The sequence below is a fragment of the Cyclopterus lumpus genome, chromosome 10 (genome assembly GCF_009769545.1).
Source record: "Cyclopterus lumpus isolate fCycLum1 chromosome 10, fCycLum1.pri, whole genome shotgun sequence".
Lineage (NCBI taxonomy): Eukaryota > Metazoa > Chordata > Actinopteri > Perciformes > Cyclopteridae > Cyclopterus > Cyclopterus lumpus.
The window spans coordinates 14,637,033-14,664,107 of NC_046975.1; the positions used below are offsets into that span (position 1 = coordinate 14,637,033).

General features: G+C 41.3%; 1 protein-coding gene across 1 annotated transcript in view; it reads left to right on the top strand.

Annotated features, from left to right (window-relative positions):
* Positions 1 to 11,152: 11,152 nt before the first annotated feature.
* mid2 (midline 2) overlaps positions 11,153 to 27,075 on the top strand; it is a 129,650-nt gene continuing 113,727 nt past the window's right edge. Inside the window, exon 1 of the mRNA XM_034544237.1 lies at positions 11,153 to 11,376. The gene's annotated coding sequence lies outside the window, so the exon portion shown is untranslated. The remainder of the gene's footprint in view (positions 11,377 to 27,075) is intronic.

Sequence of the window (27,075 nt, forward strand, 5' to 3'; positions counted from 1 at the left end):
GTTTGGTACCACACGACTTAGCCCCTCACAGTGGAAGTACTAATCCTGGGTTAGCAGCTACGTGTTGGCCACACTTGAGCAATTAAGACGGGGATGTTTCCATTCTTACACAAATATTTTGCCTCTCCAGCTTTTGCAGCAGAGTTGTATCTTTGCGTGACAGGATGCAGGATAACACAGCGCCGCAGGTACCGGCTCCTGTCACTCACTGGTAATTAAACCCCATCAGTTGTTCCATGGAGAGGTCCTTATCTCTCTTGGACAAACACCAATAGGCCGAGCACACAAGCACCAGGAGGAGGCCTGAAGTCTGTCCACGTGCATCCGTCACATTACATTTTCAAAGGGAGACTTTACAGTGAAATTATTTAAGTGTGTTATTTATATTTATTTATTTTTCTCATACGCTTTGTTGTCTCTAATGAATTCTCAGATCATCGAGAGAGAGAAAACGCAGCCCGCCTCCGGTTGTTTTGAGACAATGCTTTGTATAATGTATCTGCCTAGAGAGAGAGAGAGAGAGAGAGAGAGAGAGAGAGAGAGAGAGAGAGAGAGAGAGAGAGAGAGAGAGAGAGAGAGAGAGAGAGAGAGAGAGAGAGAGAGAGAGAGAGAGAGAGAGAGAGAGAGAGAGAGAGAGAGAGAGAGAGAGAGAGAGAGAGAGAGAGAGAGAGAGAGAGAGAGAGAGAGAGAGAGAGAGAGAGAGAGAGAGAGAGAGAGAGAGAGAGAGAGAGAGAGAGAGAGAGAGAGAGAGAGAGAGAGAGAGAGAGAGAGAGAGAGAGAGAGAGAGAGAGAGAGAGAGAGAGAGAGAGAGAGAGAGAGAGAGAGAGAGAGAGAGAGAGAGAGAGAGAGAGAGAGAGAGAGAGAGAGAGAGAGAGAGAGAGAGAGAGAGAGAGAGAGAGACTCCCTTGAGTCTGATTGCCAAAACGATAGGCTTCTCTAATCAAATCCCGTCTCTGATAATTTGCTTCAAATTGTAATTGAGTAAGTGAATTTGGAGAAGAAATATTGTGATAGACCATTCTTCAAATGCTCTCTGCGGTAATACAGTTTCCAGAGTGGCAATTTGTTTTAGTGTCCCGAGCCCGGCGAACACACGTCGATGGGTTTCTTTTATCAAAACTTGTGATCAAAATACTTAAGCGTGAGATTACTTCAAGATTCAAGAGCGGCATTTTCAGTCACAGTCATGCATCATATGATATGCATCCAGAAAGGTGTCAGACACAAATTACACACTTCTCTGGGATGAGGTTTGAATTTAAATGCACTGAATGCATTATGTAGTATTTCGTATTATTTATTATTCAACCCTGTCTCAGCAAGTAAGTAATATAGATCCTTTTGTGAGACAGAGCACAAAACACATCTTCACCTGTCACCTCTCTTGGCTTTATGGATACAGGCTTGTTTGTGTACATATGGAGGAAGTGAAGTGCTGCTGGGTCACCCAGTGTGACAGAAAGTATTTGAGGCCTTTGCCTTTGATATCTGTCCAACAACACAGCATGAACTTCTTCTGCGCGCTGCCGGGTTGCTGTTGGTGTTGTGACAAACAACGTGCGTGTGCTCATGTCCTATTGCATTCGAACTGAGGCTTGCTACGAATTTCTGCTTTTTGTTCCATTGCGTCTGCCAGCAACTTGCTGGAACACGTCATTTACTCTACATTCATGAGAAACCTACAAAAGCTGAACATCTTTCTTAAATTCTTCTCCTTTTAAACCCAGCGATCTTAAAAAAGAAGAAAATGTAAGGTATTCTTGGATGAAATGCTGCAGAGGAATGTCATTAAAACATCATATCTATCTGTGGACATGATTCTGGATGCTTGTTATTTGCTCATGTGTGTTACAGCATGTCTATACTTATTAATAACTCTTATGATAAAGATGCACTTGTTTTCCCATGTCCTTGTGTCCCATAGCACCTGCTTCTGTGGCCAGCTGAATGCCGGGAATCCTGAATCCTGTAGGACTGACGGTTCAGGAGATTGTTTGATGAACCATGACGAGTGGTCATGAGTGGGCAGTGAGAGCTGGTCTCCTCTCCTCAATTTGAGACCATGAGTTTGCAAACTGGGAACGGTGTGGACAAAGAAGGGGAAAAGTCCACCAGAGCAGAAGAGGCCAGACGTGACTGAGTTTTAAGTTAATGTGCTGTCATGTTGTACCTCCCTCTCTGGCGTCTCCCAACCAAACCACTTAAAAAAAGAGGGCTCTTTTCCAGCTCTGAGCTCAGACATCCTGCAGTGACTGTTTCAGTGAACACGCCCCTTGTATTGATAGTCTATAAGCTCCAATGTTTCATTGGAAATAAGTGTGCAGCAATTGATTAGATTTTTCCGCCATGTCCTCTCTCCTCACTCAGATTGATGGCATGAAGCACGCAACCACCAATCACACATTTGCTAGTGTTTTCTTTCCACTGATAATGTACAATGGCTGCAGAGCTGCCATGCATGTAGAAAGCTAACGTGTTTGCACTGCATTACAGCATGCGGCTCTATTGTATCGTTTAGCTTTTTCTCAGACAAAAGAAAAAGACGAGGCTTTTGAAGAGGGGACTGGGTGTGTTTGAGAACAAAGGGCGAAATCAAAGAGTTGATCATGTATCGTGCGGCGCAAAACTGCTACGCACGCTTTTCAGTTCAGATTAGGTCTAAAATGCAAACACAATTTGAAATCAGAATTTTCTTTGCTTTTTGCTGCTCATTTTACCAACTGATGCATTATATATCTCTCTCTGAGCTTCCTTCTTTCTTGTAATTTAGAGACAATACTTTGGTCACACTTTGTATGAAAGTAATTTTTTTTTTACACAAGCTCCAACATCATTTCACAAATTAGCAAAAAATTATTTTATTTGTGCATGTAGAGGTTTTTGTAGAGGTCAACTATTAATTTTCTGCTGCAAAATTGCAAAAGCATTTATAAAAATGTGATTCATGTGATTTTAATTATTTATGTTATACTAAAATGTTATCTTTCCGTAGCCGATGAATCGAAACATCGTTTTATTTCATTATTTTAAAGTTTTGTTTGCTTCCAAGTTCAGAGAAATAAACGTCAAGTCTTTCCTAAACCACAAGCTAGTGGGTCGCTTTCTTTCACCAGTTTGTTCTATCCACTCCCACACCCACACCCACTTCCTCTATTTCTCCTTTTTGTTGTCTTTGGGATGTTGAGCGATGTTAACTTTGCCAAGATGCTCACAGTTTTAGAGCTGGATGCCACCTGCTGAGCACGACTTTTATCCATCTCACTTCATATCTCTCTGACTGTCAGACACATCCAAGTTCTTATTGCCGATGTATCATTGGAGTGGAATAGTATGAGATGATTAGGTCGCACAAAGTAGCCATCTAAAATGCAAACACAACTTGAAATAATAATTTTCTTTTACCATCGCAACTGATGCATTATATCTCTCTCTCTCTCTCTGAGATTCCTTCTTTCCTGTAATGTAGAGACAATACTTTGGTCACACTTTGTATGAAAGTTATTTTGTTTACACAAGCTCCATCATCATTTCACAAATTAGCAAAAAATAATTTTATTTGTGCATATAGAGGTTAATTTTCTGTGGCAAAATTGCAAAAGCATAAAAAAAATAAATGATTCATGTGATTTAATTATTTTCGGTGGTTTATTTCACAATAGAATATGATTTAATATTAGTTGGCCTTCATGTTGATGTTTGGAGTCACTGGAGCTTCTTACAGTCTCATTGTCAGTAATAATGGAAACTGTATCGGTCTGCTGATTTACCGCATGCCCTAACAACAGGATGGCAGATGTTTTATGATCAGTTTATATGGTTCATGAATAAAACAGTTGTTTACAGAATGGAAGCGGCAGAGACGTTAAACTAAGATGACCTTTACTTAATCAGGAATATCACCATCTTCCCATCAGCTGGTCTTAACTGTGTTCACTTTATTCCCTCTCTCTCTCTCTCTCTCTCTCTCTCTCTCTCTCTCTCTCTTACTTTGTGCTCCCCTGCCGAGTCTTCTGCCTGTCGCAACTTCCTGGAGTTTCCACCCCTGTCTGATTCCATCACACTGAGAGCCAAAGCCTATAAACCCATTAAATCCTTCCCAATTCAATTTCAGGATGGCGACACTGGCTAGTGGTCCGCTGCCAACCCGGACTCTTGTCGTAGACGAGGCCCCGAGATAATCGCACACCCCTCAAGGATTCTTAATCTGACGATGCTTCCTGGGTAGGCAGGAGCAGATGCTCGGATATTCTGTGCAACTCTGCTGTGACATGAGACCAGCCCTCAGGCCTCTGCAGCTGGGAGAAGTTTCATCCTGCCATCAGGCGGACATTTAATTAACTTGAGAATTAAATGGGCCATTGTAGCCTGTACCTATCCTGCTACACCCAGCTGGCTTTCATTCTTCAGATATAAACAAAACGCTCACTGCTCACTTTTGGAGCTTGTTACAGAGAGATTTGACTCCCCGCGATACTTACCATACTGTAACCTACACAGGAATACATGACATAACTTAAAAAGTGTGAAAGTACCTGTGCGGACAGTAAACAATCAATTCAAATACTTACATTGATTCTCACCAAAAATGTAAGCAAAATAAGCAAACACCATTTTCCTTGATGTTTGGATATATGAAAATGAGTAAATACAATTGCAATTTATTATCAACACGGTGCATATCTCGCCTTCTCTGTATACCTTGAAACGCATCCATCGTCTTCACAGTGTTAGAAAAACACTGCCATGGCTAAAACAGAGATCACATGTTTCAAAGTTGTGACGAGGAGACTTTACGTTACACTAAAATGTTATCTTTCCGTAGCCGATGAATCAAAACATCGTTTTAGTTCATTATTTCACAGTTTTGTTTGCTTCCAAGTTCAGAGAAATAAACAGCAAGTCTTTCCTAAACCACAAGCTAGTGGGTCGATTTCTTTCACCAGTTTATTATATCCACTCCCACACTCACACCCACTTCCTCTCTTTGTCCTTTTTGTTGTCTTCGGGATGTTGAGCGATGTCAACTTTGCCAAGATGTTCACAGTTTTAGAGCTGGATGCCACCTGCTGAGCACGACCTTTATCCATCTCACTTCATATCTCTCTGATTGTCAGACACATCCAAGTTCTTATTGCCGATGTACCATTGGAGTGGAATAGTATGAGATGAGTCTTTACATTGCAGGATACCCTTCTCCCAGTTAAAAAATACCTGGGCTAATCCAATTTGCAATCTGATATACTTAACAATCGCTGTTCTTCCGATTTTGTAAGGCACCAAATCTGAAACCAAATATGACACCAAATTGTTGTCACAAAGTTACAGAAATCTTTTAAACACAACTTCTTTACCTTGCTGGTACAGGGAGACAATTTCAGATGGGGGATTAATTTAAATGAAACAAAAAAACTCTCAGATAAACTTCAAAGTAGAGCAAAGTCAGATTTCACAATAAATTAAACTAAACTAGTATATTCAAAGCAATTGAAAGCGCTGGAATTGTAGACATGTTGCTCTCTAACCTTTCATGAAGCATTGTGAACTGAAAAGAACTCGTGAATAGGTGTGAACCTTGTATTTAATGGATTGTACACCGATTTCCTCAGCAAGTTATGAACGACTCCTGATCACCAGAGGTGTTGTTCAACTCTTCCTGCAAACGTTCACGGATGAAAGTCCCTGCAGTGCAGTGGACTGAGATGTCTTCCTACTCAGGCATTTATGAGCAGGTGTTTTGTTTGTGGCTGGCTGCGTGACCGAGGGAACTGACTTGACTTGACTTATATGGACATCACAGTTGCATTAGAATTTGCACAATAACTAGATGCACTGTGTTAAGTGCTTGTAGTGAAACACTAATTTACAACACCTGTCCACAGGACGCTTTCTTTTTTTAAATTTTTATTTTTTTTTTGTTGAGAAAATAAGAAAATACATACTCAGATACATACACAAAGTACCAGTGTGTTTACATGGGTGTTAGGTGTGAGAGGAATGTTGTTTCTGGACAGTGAGCATAAAGACGGCACCCGGCAGCTACCTACTTCAAGACTGAACCTCAACAACCCTCGACAGACAACAAACTCAATAAAATCCTCAGAATTGCTTCACAAAGTATGTTGTTTTTAAAAACTTAAAATGCAGAAACATGCACAGTTGGAGAGAAAAGATTGAGCCACTTGAATATGTTCAATAGCTTTTAGTCAAAAAGCTTACAATAGACTGAATATACAGTATGTCCACACAACATCACGAAACAAACCACTCTTTTGTTTTTATTTTGAAATTCAAGTAGGTTTAATTTCTTAATTTTATTTTTATTTTCATTCATACTCAAACAACTTCAAAATGGGTCATTCTCAGTATGGGATACTTAATTATCCCATGTCCCATCTGCACACAGCTTCATCAATTATTACTTTCCCCCAACCTCAGTCGTCCCTCTCCGATTAACTATTCATAAGCCCTGTAATGATTAACAATATGTTTGGTCTAATCTCTTTGCAGATTAAAAGAGCTTTGTAATAGATAACGCCACTTATCTGCACACAATACTAAATACTCTTTGTCGACCTTCAAAACCTTAGTGAGGGTTCATGTTTTATTTGGAGGACAACTTTCCATTGTTAGTGTCAAACTAAAAAGATACCAAAGCCCTCCTTTACAAACACATCAGTATTTTTGCTCACTGACCATTTCTCTTAATTTTTGCAATTCATCTTCTCTCCTCCATGAACCCGTGAGCTCTAATACATATTTTGAATAGATATTCCCTCCCTCATAAATACATAAAGCAAAGCAGATTATTCCAATATAAACTAAATCCTGCATCACATCCATGTTTTTCCACTCTCTATCTTCTTCGCTGGTTGTTACATTCCTTTGCACATGACCATCACCGAATGACAGCAGGAAACTCTCACGCTCTGCAAACATGTTACAAACATGTCATGCAATCCACACATGGCTGCTCCATAGTGCTGCTAGTGGTCAAAGACTCCCCACGGTACCTAAAGCCACTTCTGTATGTAACAGTCTTTCGTTTGGGCGAGAGGAAATGTATCATGAAAGGGCAACATCAAATGTTTTCTCATTCTACCTTCACACCAGCAAGATAAAGAAGGACATCTCATTATTTGTTTGAAAGGATGAAATACGCGTCTTTGACAGTCTACACAGAGAAATGTGTCATTGATGGTGGATTGCTAGTTCACAGGGAAAAAGAGAAGAGTGAAATTGAAAGTCAGAGTGACTTCAGAAATGTTAATCATTTCTTTTTGAGAGCCCACTTCTACAGTATCCTGCTTTGTATGCATACATGCATGGGTTGCTTCGAAATGTAAGACAGTGAGAAGGGTCAGGGGTGGTTTCTGCATCTGTCGGCGTGTCCTGACGTGACCTTTGACAGAGATGAAACCTGTCTAGCGATGACATGTCATCGAGGGAACAACCAATTTGCAGTCTTCACACACCAGCGCAAAGATTCACCTGCCACCTTTGATATTCACTGAACCCTTGGGATCCAGTTTGTCAACTTCCTCCATGAATAAATGAAAGGTGGCAAGGAGCCACAGCACCCCTATGCCTTCATCATCTGCTTTGCCAATGGTCCCATTTCAAAGACCGTATGCAAATATTCATTAATACTCTGAAACATGCTGAGGAAGATTGCCAGGTTCCCTTTAGTCCCTTTTCAATGCCATTTCCCTGTGTGCATTCCTCCACTGGGGGCTTCCTTTGTATACCATATTTCTTCCCGGGAGTGCTTTTACAGGCCAAATGGAGATTGATCTTTGAATGGGCCAAATTGAAAAGGCATGTTGGGAAACAATGTGATACAGTCTCTGTATAAGAAAATTCCATCAATAAGGATCTATGTTACCGAAATGGTAACTGGCAGTGTATGTGTGGGAGGGAGAGAGACAGACAGAGAGACAAAGACCACCTGTCAGTTTCCCCTCCAGCATTTAGTTGTCCTTCTTGTCACCACTGAATGAGCACCTTGTCACAGAGGAACTAATTAGGACGCCGACTCGTACGAGTGTACAGCTCTGCTACTATTTGACATCTGTCCCATTTGCATTTGAGAGCTGTTTGAAGCTGTAATTCAGCAGACAAATCCTTGTTTCTCAGCAGCACACCCACGTTGGCTTACCTACGGGCTTGGAAAAGACAGCTACTCTCATCTTGGTCTTCAGGACCATAACCTCGTTTCCAAACTGTGACAGAAAAATTAAAGATGCACACATTTTTCCAGCCCCCTTCTTTTTAACTTCACATGGCACTGCAGCATTGATCTGGCTGATCAGTGCTGCCAAAAAATAAATCACATTATCCCCATGCAAATCGTGTTGTTATGAAAGGAAACGCTAAATATCACTTGTCTGGACTCCAGCATCTTTTCTAGGCCTTCCACCTTCAATATTTCTTGGACCTGACAATAATTCTCCTATTACACCACAGGTCCAAGGTTTCCATTGCAGTAGCTGAAGTTGTTTCCATTGTGCAGGCAGAGCGGGCAGACAGCAGTAATGATGTGACATTCCTCTGCCAGCATACGCACAGCAGGCTAATGAGTGCACAAGCAATGTTGTTTCCATTTGCCCACCTTCAAAAAGACCACAAGTAGCTGAGGAGGTGGATGTAGCCTCAAAGGTCTCATGCTGTTGACAAGAAACTGTATTTATTCAGCAATTTTATAGCAAAGTTGATGGGTTTAGGCTGCTTTGCTGATTAGTGGGAGCAAAGCCTGTTCACGCACCTCAACACAAATGCGGAGCAGATTAACGTTTGTTGACTTTGACATTAAGATCAAGATTACATGCTCTTCATTTTGAATATTTCATATCAGAATGGTCAGAATATCCTCTGGTTAAACGCAGGTCATGACTAAAGCCTGGAACATCCTGCAGCGTCTGTGAACTGGCACGTGCATTTGCACAGAGGACTTTTCATTTGCCGTTTTCACAATTGTAGCTTCTGTTCCCTCCATGTTCCAAACCAATGAGCATGTGTTTGATCCAAAAGACCACAGGGATTGTGTGCACACAAGCTCCTCTGGAACTGATCCTGTTTACTTAGTAACCTAAACGTTGCATCCCTTCTCAAGGGTGTTTACATACTGTATATCTTCCAAGAATGTGCCAGTCGTCAATAATCTGCTTTTGACTTTTACATGCTGACAGTGTTTAAAACATAAACTCCTGTGCTCATATGTGATAGTAAACCCTCTGAATATGGTCACCTGCTATGTCATAAAACTCAAAATGGAATTTGGGTATCCAATATTTTGACACTGGCTGTAGGCTATATAAGAAGTGGATGTAGTCACTCTGGTGTCATCCATTGGTTTGTGACTACGGATTTGAAGCCTTGAGTTTTGCGAGACATTTTAGGGACACCAGAATGTTACAATAAACGTTCATGAACTGAGAGCACTGTGAAAGTGTTAAAGTTCTAAGACAAAACTGCGGACAACACCCAGACCGGACAACGCTGTGGTAGCAACCTGTCAATAACAAAGTAGCAACGCCCTAAAGCATAACCTGCTTTATCCTCTATTTTACTCCAAATGAGACCATAATTTACTAAATGAATATCATGCTGTATTGAGAAGACTTGAAACTAGCAATTAAGACCATAAACTCATGTTTATAATGTTTACTGAGGTAATAAATAAAGACTGAATGAGGGTCATTTTCTCATAGACTTGTATACAATCAGACGTCATGCAGACAACAGTGTACAGTTTGTGTTCTGTATTCATGCATCTGTCCCAGATTACAGTTTACAGTTGGAGCCTAAAGCAGAAGGCTCTTGTTTTACAGAGGGTGTCTGTTCAATTAAGAGAGTGTTGCATTGTGGGTTGTTTGTAGCTTTAATGTTGCTAGCAAGTTTCTCTCCATCCCATAATGTCTAATAATCAAATAAGAGTTTCTGCTGGCTCATTTTGGAGAGGAGGGAATAACATCTCCCAATATCTTTGCCTGCAGAAATGGGCCAACATAGGTCTTTGGTATGGTCCAGCATCTGTTGTTTTTCACATATTGTAGGTTTGTTTTCAAGGCTGCAAAATTATATTATGAAGGCTGATGCTTTTATTTTGTAGGGATATGAGAAAAAAAAGATGCACCTGTAAAGGAAACAGGTGGGTTTCTTCCAAAACCTTTCTGTTTTGGTCAGCAGACAAACGCACAAGGTTTGTCAAAATGTCCTTTCCTGGTTGTTATTGAGTGACATTACAATGTAGGCCAATTTTTGTAGTTTTGTTAATTCGGGCAAGTCTGCTTAAGATAGCAAGATGCTAAATTGGCTCAATGTAGCCTTTTGTAATCTCGGTCATGTTGACAAGCATTACATTTTGTTAAGATGTTGTCTCTTGTTCTGCTTTCTTTGCTCACATGGCGTGTTCGTGTTTTTGGAGCTTTAGTATTATTAATGAAGCTTTTGTAGCTATCAGTTGGAGAGAAAACCCTTTTTGTTTTTGAAAGCCCCTGTAAACTTGGTATCGAGTCATAGGTACAACATTGAATATTCATGTCAAATAAGCAACACGTTAAAGTTTGGGGGAAAACATCCTTGTTATTTATCAAGAGCGTTTGCTAGTTTTTTTCTTTTTTATATTGGCCTACTGTTTTGTATCTAGCAAGGTTACATTGATTTGATTTAAAACACCAGAGATATTAAAGAAGAACAAACTACTTTTATTATAACAATAATATAACAATTTTCTCGAATGCTGGAGCCAATATAATTTCACCCCACTGCGTCTAAAGGTAAACATGAGAGCGACCCCGTGAGGCCTCCGGGGACGGGAGGGCGGGTGGAGGCGGACTGTGGGTGCGCACAGCGCGGGTTCTGTGCACGGGCTCCGGAGCAGCGCAGTAACCGGTCACAGCTGCTGCTGCCGCGGGGGAACTCGAGCTATTCCCGGCCCCCTTGGGCTGGTCACGTGTCCTCCGGGAGCGTTTAGTTTGGGCACCACGTCGGGGAAGAGAGAGAGAAAGAGAGGGAGAGAGAGAGAGAGAGACCGTTGCGCACAGCCGAGTCGGACAGCAACATCTTTGACACGCGTTAATGATCCGTCGCCGAATCAACCAGATCAGTTTTGTTTTTGGGGCGTTGCCATAAACACTCCTCGGTGGTGCGCGCTCGTGTGACACACAGATCCGTCCGGCAACGACACTGCGCGCGTGATCCCTCAGAGCCTCCGACTCGTCAAAAGTTCTGCGCTCAGCAAACTGTGGTTGCCACTGCGAGCGTCACAGTGTTGCCAGCAACTGCCCACAAAGTCCGTCGACGCGCTGAGCCGCCAACAGCGGGTTGAGAGAGGGGACCAGCCAGAGGAACGCGCGCACCGGCCGAGCAACAAACACTGTGAGTACGTGTGCACCGTGAGACGGAGAACCGGGGGTCGCGATGTTGATCATCGTGATCAGCTGCTCGCGGGTGAATGAATGGGAAAGCGTGCACGATGAGAAGAGCGAGTGCGCGACCGATGGAGTGATGTTGTGGACAGAGCAGAGGTGCCCTCGCAACTCTCTCGCTTATGTGTGGCGCGTCAGCATTGCATCATGGACTTAATATGTATGCATTTTAATGAGATATCATCGGGACCCACAAAGCCACGAGGATAACGGTTAAGAGTGCTGCAACGACACTCAAGTGTGAGTGACAGTTTATCTCTGGGGGTCTGGATGCTTGATGTGGCCTCGCCGTGTGAGATCTTTTAATGGCACGTTAAACTGCACCGGATGATTTCGAGGTTTGCTGAAAGTATTTTCAGATTTCCTGTAACCATCCTTTCCGTCACAGTGTTGTATAGGATCAAAGAGAGTGACCTGAGCTGACTGCCGACCACGCCCCTGATCATATCAAGACAGTGCAATACAGGAGGTGCGAAGAAGCATCTTTCTTATTTATGTGGACATTTGTAATCAATCAAAGAAACATGTGATGTGTTCAGTGTAATGAATGCATGTCGTTTTTATTATGTGTATACAAAAAAGTATAATGCTATACTAGTACAATAGAGTGAAGCACGTCACCATGAACTCACTAACGAATATAATAGTCTCCCACACAGTCCCCCATAGGCATGCTGCCTCATTCTGAGGCTCTGACAGTGTGTCCGAGTGGTTATTGTGGAGACAGGGCTGCAGGTGACAGTGGAGGCACCGGGGCTCAGGCTTCAGAAAAGCCAAGTGTAAAATGTCAGTTCCACATCAATAATGCAGGACGCCAAAACAAAGGGGAGCAAGACAGTGGGGGCCCATGTGTGCCTATCTCTAAATGTACCCTTTGAAACTATTAAATGACAACTTTTTTGTTATAATACTAATGACTAAATCCTAATATAGCTCCAATCAAGAGCCCCCGGGTGGGCTTGAAACCAGCAGTGAGGCCATGTTTAAAGCATTGAGAGAGCTATTCTACTTTCAAAATAACTGGTGGTTCACATCTCATGTAAAAAAAAAAAAAAAAAAGAAGATTTATTTTCACTCTCTGTCTCTCTCACTTTCTTGTTAAGGCATGATCACTGTGGTTAATGAGACAGGTCTCAGCCCATGGGGCCGAACCCTCCCAGAGACGGCGCCGCTAGTTGGGTGAATACAGCTGACACCCTCATTCATCATGCATCCACAGGGTGCTGCCTGGCTGCTCTCACAGTCCATCCATGCCTGCCCCTCTCTGTCTCTCTCAGTCACTCCCCAGTCGCACCGTTAGATGATGATTATTAAGACATCGTCATGACGAGCAGCACTTTTCTTTTTTCTCCGAAGGGCAAGATGGCCTCAGCTACGTGCTGGGATGATTATAGCCGTGGCAGAGGGTTGCCATTCTGTGTTGATGGTGCAGCTGCAATGATATCCGAGAATAGATGTGTACACCTGCTGCACAGTGGTGGTACCCGGGGGAATCTCTGCAGCTTGAAGCATGTTTAGGTCACTGAATTCCTTCCTCAAGGCAAAAATGATTTTAAGAAGGAAGTGGGGACTTTACTTGCAAACTATTTCAAGAGTGGTCTGTGTTCGAATGTACTTATATTTAGCTATTTTTTCACATTTTTAACTGCCAACATTGTGAATCCTACTACGTGTCTCCTAGAGCGGATCCAACATTTTCATAACAAGGAAGAAGGATAATGCAAAGCCGTGAATAATTAGTGCTCTTTTGATTTAATATAAGTTCGCCGGGTCAATTTATTACAGTATCGCGGCTCTCCTTAGAGATTTTCTCTATTAAACACTGATGAGCAAGAGAGATTCTAATGTAGAGATCATTTACTCTCTTAATGGGAACGGGACATGCCTTAATCCCAGTTTTGTTCTGAGTGCCTGTCACTACAGTTAATCTTTAAAAGATATTGGTCACGTCCTTTGTTTGCTCAGGGATGTTCTCTGTACATTTTAATCCCTTTATTCTAACAGATCACTTTGCCAGAAAGGACACCCGTCACAGGGATGTTTTTTATTCTGGGCTGTCTGCCAACAGCTGATGCCAGCTTGAGTCTGAATGAGGCCTTTTTCTCAGAGGCAGTCTCTTGGCCATGCTCTCACAGGGAGCCTTTGCAGACCGCGAGGGGCTCAGCATGCTGTTTCAGCTTTGGCCAGGTTGGTAGAAAATACAACTCCAGCTTCCTGTGGAGTTAGGATCTTGTGGACTGATTAGGTTTTTTAACATATTTTTTATGATTTACTTAAATGGATGTAACAACAGTGGACACATGATGTATAGGCAGATTTGGGATTTTGAAAAAGTTAACATTTCCAATTATTAGGGGTCAAAAGTCATCGTTGTGGTCACCATGTCAAGATGCACAGCTGTGAAAACACCAGTTTGCTTCCCCAGAAAAACGGAGGTTGCATCTCTGTTACAGCAAATCTTCAAAACACATTTAAAGTTAATTTCTTTTGTACCTCCCCACATGATGTTCCACCTCAACATCCATTGCATACATCAGATTATGCAGGCAAGAAAAATGCAATCACTTTATGGATTAACTCCGTATATCTCCTCAATATTTAGCTTTTAGGCGTATGACAAATACAATAAAATGTGTTTGCTCCTTTATCATTCAGATCAAATCTGTTGCCGTCTACAAATCCCTCCCTCTTTGATATTCAGCACGCAAATTAATTTCTTGACTCGACTGAACAAAAGGCCATTTTTACAGCCTTCCTGCAAGGCCACCTTTTATTTCAAGCTGGCTGTGTCTATGTAAGTATGTGCCAGGTAGGTTCATTACTGCTGTGAACATAGAGTTCTTATTCCAAAATATTGAAATTATGACAGAATAGCCTTGGGGAAGGCAGGCTGCGACTGATACTGTCTTGAACAGTGCCACACGTGTCTCTGCTGGGAACTCATCGGGGGTTTAATATTCAATTATGAGGGTCATCTAGTTCAAGCTGTGTTGGATTGCTTGTAGAACAGCCCCGCTGATTGATGAGTGGGCATCACAGCTCAACAGGCTCACAGTTTGCCCCTGAAGGAGGAAGAAACAAGGCAGATGGCTTGTGGGGGTGTTTTTACTGACGTGGCAAGAGTTTCTTGTAGTTTTGCCTTTTATAAGTCGTATAAACAGTAACAGGAGGCCAACAGTGAGTCAGCGTTCAATCAGATCAAGCTTTAAAGTGGCAGTGCCTTAAGATTTCAGTCCTAGTTGAATACGACAGGTCCCAGAAGACTGGGAGCAGCAGAACAATCAGTTGTTTTTATTGAAGAAATCAGGACACAATTGGCTATTTTTTTACCACCATCCTGTGACCACCTGTGATCAGATGTTCTGCTGCACGCGGCATGATTCTGCAAAAATGTATTTGGTTAGCTAACGGTTAATGTCAAGCTCACCGACAAACCCGTTGCATTTCCTGCGACTTCTTAGAAATTAAAGTCAACTTCGGTTTTGCCAATAACAGCTGCAGCAGTAGGAAATGGTCACCCATGGCATCATACTGCAGATAAATGTTGCAATACCTTCATTAGTGGGCCTTAGGCTCAATCACCATTGTGTTACCTTTATTTGGTGACCGATAGTGACATTTATCTCACTGAATATCTTCAAGATTTATGCTTTTTTTTTCATATGCATAATGAAATCACAAACCTTTTTCTCTTCCCTTATTTTTCCCTTGGAAGTAATCCAAATAACTGCATGCATTTAAATGTGTACAGTGTGGTCAGATTAAGTATTAAAATGAGGCATCAAGATCAAATGTGCAAAGGAGTTCTTTCAAAATGCCCGCAGAGGGGTGACATGACATCATATCCCACTGTTTGTTACTGTACCAGTCTGTCAAACTGTCACATGCAGTTGAGTCCGGAGAAGTGCAGGTTTTACAGTGTTGTGCTGACAAACAACAGGCAGACAGATAACACAAGCGGAGAGTGAGCCAGCCGGTTCAGCATGTGCCTGGTGAACAGTGTGGGGAGAACAGCTTCTCCTCAGTCATCTCATGGCGGATAAGATTCTTGGGTATTTATTTGGATCTTGCTGGTGGGCTGTTTCTTGGCTGAAAGCTGGACTGAGCTGTCAGTCAGATTAGCGCTATTGGTGGGAGGGCAGTTCTGTCCTGGGGGGGGGGGACAGCCGTTAGACAGATCTTCAAATCCCCCAACACTGAGCATGCACATGCACACACACAGGCGCGCAGACACACATGCAACCCCCACCGGAGAATGAAGGGGCGAGATCAAGCCAGGTCATGGGAGGCTCTTTTCAAATAAATTCCTCCTTCGGGAGACTGCTGCCTCCTCCGTGCCCTTCATGCACATGTGCACGCATTTACCCTCGAAACACACGACAAACACTCTTGAGTTCCCTCTGAAGACGGGCAGCAAAAGCACTGACAAACTGTTTGCTATCCAATGTTCACAGGTCACTGATTCGAACGGCAGCGGTCTGTACTGGAGTTGCCAGAGTGTTAGAAAAACACACGTACAATTCTAAGATTAAGATCTATTTTATATCAAAAGGTTCAATTATCATCCCCAACACCAAAGTTAATACAACACTGGACTTGAGCAGACAATCATACAATCTTTTCATGTATATATTTTTTGTATAAATATTAAATGTACAGTATACCAGTTTGTGTAACTTCACTGTGTTGCTGTCCCTATTATCTGGGTTTCTATCATCTCTTGCGTTCACAGAACCAGCTGAATGACACAAATTCGAGCCCCATGATGTTATCGCCCAACTCCTCCGGGGTGATTTTATTCAAGGCAGATTGTACAACCAAGGCAACATGTCCTGCATTCGAGCAGGGAAGGAGAAGCACTGTATGAGTGATCGAACACGGGGGCAGAGATATTGCCTGCGTGAAATTACCCTTAAGCAAAACAGCTATTATAAATACCCCATGGTCCTCAGCTGCTATTTAAGAAATGAAAAGGTTTCATTTCGAACTGCTTCTGTAGCTGACGATTGCTTCATTCAATTCTACAATAAGGCAGCTTATCCTCTCCTCTGAAAGGGCAGCGTTTTGTAGGCAACTGTCCTTTTAAAGCTTTACATTTAAATGTTACATAGTGTGTTGATGCATTCTTCTTCTGACAGCGCACAGATTTGGAACAAGTTTTTAATATAACCTGTCTGGATTAAGCTTAATCCGATTTCTACAGCCTGTCTATACTTATATAAGTATTCTTCTTTAGTTGAATTTGTTTGTGAAATCATCACCTATGAATGGCATGGTGTACTTGAAGGTATGCCATCCTGCATCCCTGGAAGAACGATGTTAATCAATTTTAAAGCTATTTATTTAAAATGATTAAATGCTTTATAGTACTCTCTTCTCTTGCCGTGCATATATCTTATGATAGCTTAGCACCTGATGATCACACACTGCATCAGTGGCCTTCTTTGAGTAAGAACAAAATGAAAGATGGCAGCGACCTCTGGTTGTCCTCTGTCACCACTTGCTCTACTTATAATCACAAAAGTAGGGGAGACAGCGCATGAGTGAGATCTTCTGACCTTTATTAACTGTGATAACCTCTCGCTGTCTCTCTGACCTCTGCTGCCAAACTGAAACGTAAGGATTTCCATATACATACATGAACATACTCCATTCCCCCTTACAGCTCCTCTCTCCTCCTCCCCTCCGCCTCTCCCGCTAATTGTGTACCTTTCATGATTCGACACACGCACGCACACACACACACACACACACACACACACACACACACACACCCTGCCTACAAACATGATCTAAATCTTTCCTTTGTAGTTTCGTAATCATCTCCATAGCAGGCCCTATCCGTTCTCCACGCACCGCTGCCAGTTTTCAGCCAGATTATCTGTTACGTGTCCTCTGCTGTGTTGATAGGAATGTTAATTATTGGGTTTATAGGGAGAAGAAACAATTTGTCACAAGCATACGGTGCTAAATTAGAAGGTCACGTCCGTTTTGTTCAGTGACCCGTGCTAATTGCTTAACCTCAGCCTATTCAGCTGCCTGAACAGCTGACCAACCAATCCCGTCCATTTAACTGACACTCCTCTGAATCCCCACAGGTGGCTCTAATCAACATGTCTTGGGAATTTACATTGATGAATAAAGGCATGTGTCCAATAGTTTCACTGAATATTGAGCCATAAGTAAGGCGATGAACTGGGGCTCTGATGTGCCCTGTAATTGCAATCTGCTATTAAGTCTGCATTCCACGTAATCAGATGATTATACTTGCATGATTCTAGGTGCATACATGCATTTAGAGGGACACGCACATTGCATGTTAACCGCTTTGTAATTTCCTTTCCCATTTGAGATGTGAAGATCACAATCATAAATTGGTGCTTAAGAATGTTTGGTCAGGCTAGATTGATTAGTTTTTTTTCTTCATTTAGTTTCTAATTATTGGTTTTCGGTTGAATATTACCACACATAGATATTGCATGGGTCGTGTCTTGGCATGGCGTGACTTGCTGACAGATATAGAACTTTTACTTTAAAAAGTCCTCCTCCCCCAAACCTGATGTGACATCTTTTCACACTTTTGCCAGGCTCGACATGAGTGCTGAATGCTTTAATGCTGAGCTGCAGCATCATACGATACAGTAGCTCCATAAAACTCAATAGGACTCAAGGGACTCAAGGGCTGTGCTACTGAGATTATCGCTTTTATTTTAAGAATCCTCTGGCCCTGGAATTATAGATCTGACCTCTTGATCAGAAATAAGTAGGGCAGGTGAAAAGTGATGAGGGTGGGGGGGGGTTCTTGGAGAATATTGGATAAAAAAAACGTTGATCCATGTTTAAATCTTTCGTATGGATTTAATGTTATAAATGAGAGATGACAGTACTTTATAGTACTTTATAAAGAGGATATAAGGAGGTTCTGATCTCACTGGCCCCCCTCCTCCTCCACCACAGTTTTGTTTTCACACACAAAATAAAGACTGATACTGTTGCATCATTTTCAGATCACATGGTTGAATTCCTCGACCTATGAGAGAGGAAACCCTATCCTCAGAAAACCCTAACAAAAGCAATCTCGCATATAGCCCATGCAGGCTAAGCATCCTGGGAAAATGCAGGCATTGTTGAGGATGTGATCTCAGATAAAAAACAATTTCATTCTAGCAGTGTGTTTGGCTATCAGAAAGATGCCATTCACCGTGAATGTGGCTGGGTGTTGGTATTTCATATGTGCTGAAGTATAAAACTGTGATGATGATGAGGATGATTTTGTTTGAATGGGTCGAGATAATGAAGTGGAGCCTTTTGTTAAAGTTGTATCGCAGCGCCGTGGACTGTGTGACTACATAATCTCACCCTTTACACATTCACATCTGAGTGCAGAGATCCAGGTGGATTAGTTAAAGGCTATTTTCCTTGTGCTATCCTTTGATATCCATAAAGATTTCACGCATTCCCCGTTCATCTCCTCTTGCAGGCAGTGTGAGTTAAAAAAGCTCCTTTTTTTGCTCAAAGAGGTTTGAACTGAATTTCTTTTTGACTGGAATATTATGTGGACATTTTTGACGATCAATTTATTCTCCAGCTTCCGTACGAAAGTTTGCCGCGTATCTCGACGCGCAGCGTTTCACGCACACGTGTGTCAGAATACTTCACAACGTGCAGTTAATTTTACTACTACTTTTACTTTTACTAATATTACTGTGACAGTAACATCGTTTAGCTTCCAACGGTAGCTGCCGTCATTTCCAAACGTATGAATCGCAAATACAGAAATGAGAGAAGCGATATCTCAAATGTACCTCAATAATACATCATACTACTGGTAGTATTGGCATATATATAATGCAATGTCAGACGGCAGAAGCAGCCACACTGTCAAAATGTCTTGCGGAATTATTTAGTTTAATCGTGTTATTGTTGGCTGTAGCCATATATACTTGATTGATTAGATCAATTAAACATACTCAGTAACTATCACAACATATTGAATTAGTCATTCACTTACTCCTCATAGTGATACGCTTATGAGACAGAATTCACATACTTTATGCCTAGAGAAATCTTTGTAATTTGCACAAATAAATATGTTTTAGGATGAGAAGAATTCAACATCTGACAATTATTTGCCAGGTTAATTAAACCCTTGAGTCTTTGAAATTGATTACATTACATTACATTACATGTCATTTAGCTGACGCTTTTATCCAAAGCGACTTACAATAAGTGCATTAAACCATGAGTCCAAACTCAGAACAACAAGAATCAATCAAGTACAATTTCTTCAATAACGTTAAACTACAAAGTACTATCCGTACGTGCCATTTAAGTGCTACTAAAGTGCCAAACTACAAAGTGCTATCGGTAAGGGACATTTAAGTGCTACTAGAGTGCGATAAATTGTTTTATCAATAAAAGGTTCTAAAATGATGACTAATATATTCAATTTATAATCATATAAAAGCAGCACATTTGACCATTTGATAAAGGGACAACTGTAGTACACCGGATCCTTCCCCAAAAGGCTTTCAGTGGGTCATCCTTCAATCAGAGGATTGTTGTGAATGTCATGTAGCGTTAACATGCTTTTACTGGTCAGAAGACTAGAAAAGTCCATCTACCAATTACCATGAAAGGAAGTACTTAATGTACTACTTTGTATTGGTTTGCTCTCATATAAAAGAATTATTGCCTAGCCATGGTTTAATTTTTGGGAAACCCAATCTGAATTTTAATTTCTGTTATTGCAGGATTCATAACTGTTTCAAGCCGTCAATTGTTTTGGACAGCGAGTCTACTGAGAATGATTGCAATTGAAAGAGAAGCGGACAGCATATCAAGCCTGAGTTTCTCTTGTCTTTCTCAGGGGATCTTGTCTGGTCCTTTCAAATGGATCCTGGCATACAGTATCTGGCCCCCCTCTGCCTTGTAATTAAAGCCTGACTGCTTTGCATTAAAGTGCAGCCCAGAGGCAGCATGGGCTCTCTGTCCCCTCACAGAGTACTGGTGCTACATTTCTCACTGAATGATGAGGCTTTGCTTGTTAGTAGACATTCGCAACTGGTCATGCTTCTCTTTCTTGCCGAGAGTGGCTTTTCTCTCCGGTAAATAATCGATTAGTTGATGGATCAGTCGTCTTTTTTTTGTTGAATTACTTGAATTATTTCCAAGGAACTAATGAACCCTTCTCTGGTAAACACAAGATGTAAAATGGAGCCTCTGTGTGATTCTTTGTGGAGAAGTTCAGTTTTTACAGATCTGTCAATTAATATACTAATAGATTAGTTGGATGAGTGTCAGTCGACTAACAATCTCTTTGGTTTATACTAAACATGAAACTCTTGTCGGCAGCTGGTAGCAGGGAGACTGTGTCCCCGTGTTCAGTCTTTGTGCTAACTAAGCCAGCAGTCTCTTGTCTGTAGCTTTATATTTAGTGTACAGATTTTACATTTTTTATAAATCTTCTCATCTAACTCTCAGCACAAAAGTGAATAAGCATTAATCGCAAAAATTCAAATAATTCCATTAAGAGGATTGGCCATCGGTAGTGAATCAAGCTTCCTCTGGGTAGAGGAGACATTTTGGGTCAAACTCCTCAATGACTGTAACAGGGACCATATCTGGCCCTGATATTTGCCTAAATTAATTAATGATGAAGAAATGATGACGTAAAAACTGCTCACATCAAAGAGAAATGGCCTTCAAAGGGAACATGGAGAGTTGAGTCCCTTTGCCCGGCAACGATCCAATAGATTTAGCTTGCTGTCCTTAGGTAACAATGGGGATAACACTGCTGGAAAATAAACCTAGCTGGAGAGAATTAGAGGCTGTTCTCCTCCTGAGGAAGGGGATGAGGAGCTCATTCCAAAGGCACATATTACTGCAATTACAGCCATCTCTGTGCTCACGTAACAAAGGATCAAACATTAAAAAAACACTTTGCAGCTGTTAAACTGGTCCTCATGTATTTCTCCCAGGTCGTTCTTCATCAGGATGATTTACAGAATGTGTTAAAAAAAAGAAAGAGCATTAAAAAAAAATGCTGCATGTTTATCTGAGTTCTAAAATTACAACATGTCCTTCTTGAGAACCGAATGTTGAAATGAGTGTATTGTTGCAATACTTCACATCATTTCAATACTCATCAATGTGAATCAGCCTGAATGGATCAAAACAGATTTCCCTCCCAGTGTGTTCTTCTCCTGTCATAATAGCTTGTAGTTGTTCACAGTCTCCCTTGTCATATGACATGTTGATGTAATACTTGGATAATGTTTTCACACAGTTCCTCACCAGCCTCTCTTTGAAGCATGTTTTTGTCTCAGTTTCTGGCGTTTGCAGTTTGAAATGTCCCCTTGTGGTTCATTCATTCAAGTTTATTTGTTCGAGAGGGACAATGTACATTGATGAACACCTTAAATTAAAATGTAAATGCACCCAATTACAGCCGCAAGACTGATTTCCATTGTGTGTGTCCCTGCCAGAATGTACAGGCTGAGTGTCCTAGAGGAAAAGGTGCAGTAGTAATACACTACAATCAATTATAGTCTATAACTGCCAATACACAACAGTTCGGTAATAAAAAGTTAACAATGGATAAAAAAGAATCGCATATATATATGTAAAAGAAACAAGAGAAAAAAAATCACAGTGTAAGGAAGACACACAGATAAATTGCACATAAGGGCATTTATTAATTTGCACATTTAAGTTTGTCGTTTCATTCAATCATATAACATTAATACATCACATATCCATGACAGTACAAATACTGCTAACCCAGGTTAAACTATCTATGTGCACACGTTTGGGTTGACAGCAGCCATCCCTTCATGTGCTTTTTAAAAGTGCTGAAGGTTGGGCACTCCCTAACAGAGGATGGTAATGTGATCCAGAGGCTGCCGCCTTTGACAGACAGAACTGTCTGACCAAAGGTGGTGCGCATGTGTGGGATGACACAGTCGCCTCTGTCGGAGGCTCTGGTGACTCTAGTCGCTGGGCCGCAGACAGGTCTCTGTTTGATGGACTCGTTCAGCGGAGGAGGTGCCAGACCATTTAGGGATTTGTAAATGATGCTGACTTCTTTAAGGCTGATAAGGTTGTTCAAACTTAAAAAAGTATGTTTGTTCAGGATGTGGCAGTGATGATGGGTTTGTGGTTTCTTGTCAAAGTCTTTGAGAGCTCTCTTATACAGAGATTCTATGGGTTTGAGTGTTGTTGTGAGTCACATGGTCACGTGAGTGACCAGCTGGTCAGACAGTACACTAAATGTGCGAAGATCATCGAATGTAGGAATGTCCTGGCTGCGTTCTCTGTCAAACTGTTTCCAATGTGCCTGAAGTTTAGTAGGTTGATTTTGATGTAGGTCGCTACCTTTTTGACATGGTTCTTAAAGGTCAGAGTGGAGTCTAGAATTACCCCTAGGTACTTAAACTCGGTTACTAAGGCTATCTCTGTTCCCTTTACAAATATGTTCGAGTGTGTTATTTTTTGGGCACGTTTGGAGAAAATCATACATACAGTTTTTTAGCATTCAACAGGAGGCAGGATTTAGTGAGCCAAGCCTGGACATCAGACATAGCGGATGATAGGATGCGTAAAGCTTCTTGGTTGTTTTTAGATTTGAAACAGTTAAGAGCATGGGTGGAAAAGTTGAAATGGATTAACCTGGACAGTAGGATGTTGGTGTCGAAAGCTCTCTTGAGATCTAAAAAGATAGTACCGACACATGCATTCCTGTCCAACAGACCCTTGATCTTTTCAATGAGGAAACACAGAGCCGTCTCAGTCGAGTGGTGGGCACGAAAACCAAACTGCATAGGGTGCAACAGGGGATGGTCTTTGTTGAGATGCTCTACAAGAAGTCGGGCAACCCATTTCTCTGCTATTTTTGATATTATGGTGTGATGAGTTACTTTTATTCTTGAATTCGGGTAGCGTTTTTCTAGGGGGCCTCATTTCAGAAACTTTCTGAAATCTTATCTCATTTGAGGATGAAATGGAGAATTTGTATTATTACAGAAACGTGTTTCCTAACTGCATTTAGGAAAAAATCCTATCTTCCCTCTGGCCGTCACTCTGTTGAACAATTAATCACCTCCTTCTGCACTACTTGCACTATTACCACCTTTCTGCACTACATCCCCATTTCACTGTTGTTGTTGTTGTTTATATTGTACATACATGTTGATATTGTGTCTTTAATGTCTTTTTTATATTTATCCTGTCACTTGTAATTGTAATTTAAATATGTTGCACGATGAGAGCGTACTTGTAACCGGAGTCAAATTCCATGTATACGTGCACACGTACATGGCCAATAAAGCTGGTTCTGATTCTGATTCTGATTCTGAATGGCTATTTAGCTATGTTCGATATTAGCAAGTATGAAGACTAAATCATTGACATCGATACAATTATTAACCTCTATATGTGGGTGAGTATTTGTACGTGTGTGGGTTAGTTTAAACAATAAGGAGCCGCAGTAAAATACAGCAACAGTTACTTAATCACACAGAAACCCGACTGGCAAACTCAGATTAGGCAGCACTATAACTTCAACTGATACAGTACAGTTTACCAGCTTTACTGGCAGTGGCTGATCTAAACACAACACTAGTATACCCGCATGGAACAGCACTCTCACAACAGTTCAGAAACAACACAATTATCGCAGCAACAACACAAAACATATTTTACACAGTGGAAACGGAACTCTGCGGTTTGTAAAATACACAATTGCATGTTAACGGCACAGTTAAACATAAAATCAAACACACCAGGTGACAGACACACTGTCTTCAATTCGAGGCCGGAAGCTTCATTGGCTCGGTGATGAATGGCAGCGTGAATTGTTGTCTTGTATAGGAAGAGAGCGGGGCGTAGAAGTTCTCCTTCTCTTCCTCTGATGAATACGGGGATTCCGTGAATCTTCCTTCTGCAGGTTATAGTTGGCGGAGTATTAAGGGCAAGTTATCCACTCCTCCTTCGAGGTCCAAAACAGTCTATTGTTGTATATTGCCCCCTGACATACAAATTGTATTGCGTGGGATGGCCCAGAGTTGTAGGTATCGCTGATGTTAATAGTCTCAGTGACGTAATGGCTGTATCACAGGGATCCCCCGTGGTGCCTATGGCCCTTGTCCAATGACACTTAAGAGTTATGGTTGGACCAAATCACAGGTGAGCTTTACTGTCTGATGGGTGTTTGGTGTGGTTTAACTCAAAGCAGCCTGTTGAAATGCCAGGTAGGCCCCATTCCTTTGTTTCCACCACATGGTGAAGTCCCAACATCTAATACCGAATTGTCCTAACTTTGGGATTTCTCAAGTTAGGAATTTTAAGTGAGGATGGCGTAGAGAGCCTGTCCTAAATTCAAAATAACTGCCAAAAAGGGTAGCAGGACCTTTGTTAGGTCTGTATGGCAATGACCATAAAGATGGGAAGCAACATGAATACAGACATATAATGATTGAAAGCTTATTAAAACTGTATGATTTCGCTTAAGATTCACCGTAAAATGTATTAATGGAATGTAACTACTGTAAGTTCATTTTTATTGCTATTTGCGTGATGCTTGCGGCACTGGAGAGGAGGAATGGGGCTCTGCCAGTGGTCGTACAGATCACTAATGAGTTGTTTTGCTCAGGGTGACCTTCAGCCATCCAGCAAGTGACAAGAGATACCGGTACATTCAGATATGGGCATGAAAGGACAAGAATCAAATGTTTATTTATAGTTAGGATTTCTTGAGTTAACATGGAGGATCTGAGATGAGGAGGACACAGTCATAAGTCTGGGAATTGCTTCTGAATAGGAAGCTAATATTGATCCTATTCTTGAAATTTAAGATTGGACAAGCAGTTAGGATGTTTTTCAGTAATGAGGCCCCTATTCTCTATCCCTCGCAGAACTCTCCTGACATGGGAGATGCTAATAATTAATGACACTTTCCGAAATCTCTTTCAAGATGCTCTAGGAAACTGCACAAGAGAGGGAAGGAAGAACATAAAATGGCTTGGAGCCTACAGCATGAAACAAAAATTCTGCCAGAAACTCAGATGGGAGTTTTTTAAGCTTGAGAATCAGGTTTGTTTATAAGACCCACCAGAGCAACTCTGTGACCCATTTTGGGTTACAGCTCATAATTTAAGAGACACCAGTATGAAGGGCTCAGTATTTTTATTTTTTTTTGTAAATCTATAATAATTAATTATGGTTAGGTAATTATGAGGCAATAGTTGATATCAGTAATGTCTACCTTTCAACCCTGACCTATCTATAGATGTCCATTAATAGCCACCTGTCAATTCAAGACCAAACACTATGATTTATGTCTGTAAAGAAGTGAGAGGCTTGCGTACTAGAAATATTAGAGAGAACTGTAATCCCGTGCAGCCCTATAGACATTAGGGGCAAGAAGCATTTCATTTAGCTGAAAACAGTCCAGCCATTAAAGTCATTTGAATCCAGGAGAGACTGATGAAGAAGAGCAATGCAGCCCAGAGGACAGCGGGGAGATGAAACAGATGTAGGGACAACACTGATAGGAAGACAGATGGGGAGCCGGGGACAGTTTGGTGCACAGTCGGCACACCCATAAGCTCAATATCCTCAGCAGCAATTACACTGTACAAACACACACTCACAGACATGCAACGCTGTGGCCATTGTGCTCCTAAGTAGAGGCCTGTTTCATAATGGATTTTGCAGGACGCTGGCTCCTGTCACCCGCAGTATATTGAATTTCAGCAACAACAACTCCGATATCATTGCCGTTCACTACTGCAGTGCAATAGAACAGACCGGGACACGTGTTATCGGTTTCTCTGCTCCGTCAGGACCATTTTTTTTCATTTTTCTCAGGAAAATGTTTATGTTCCTCTTCTGTTTTAATGCACACTAGGGTTTGCAACAACTCTGTGTGTGTGTGTGTGTGTGTGTGTGTGTGTGTGTGTCTGACATCAGAGGAAGTGTTCTGTTTTTGACACGTGGCTCTGAAATGTAGGTTGACGGGAACATTCCCGTCACGGTGACAAAAATAGTTGAATTATTAGCAGTATCTGACAGTACCATGTCCAGATGTAATTGAAATGGATTTTTCTTGGTCTCTCGTGTAGCAATACATCTTTCCTCAGTCTCATGATGTTTTATTCCCCTTTTACTTTTTGTTGTTGCTATTATTAAGGTGCTTTATGAAGTTTATGAGTTTTTGCTACTTTTCATTTTTTTACACACGGACATTGAAGTAAACTGGATATATGTATATGCTCTCTAATGCTGGTTAATTTAATCATCCAACATACATCTGGTTCATCAAATTATTCACATTTTCTTCTCTTAACTCTTGTTATAGCTTTATGTTGAATGAGATTAAGTACAAATGTATCAACTAATGTGAGATGTTGTACACATTTTCCATTTAATGAAGACAGCTGTAAAAAATGTAAACGATGCCCATAACTAATTGGAATAAATTATCAGTTGAATTATCACACAGATCAAATAGCAAAATGTGATTATTGACATTAGTATGCTTTTTTTCATAAATGATTATGTTATGCATCATTTTACTAATATGCTGTAAAGGCATTACACCTGCTCCTTTAATTTGAAACTCGATTCTGTCTAATTTATTTGGTGTGTG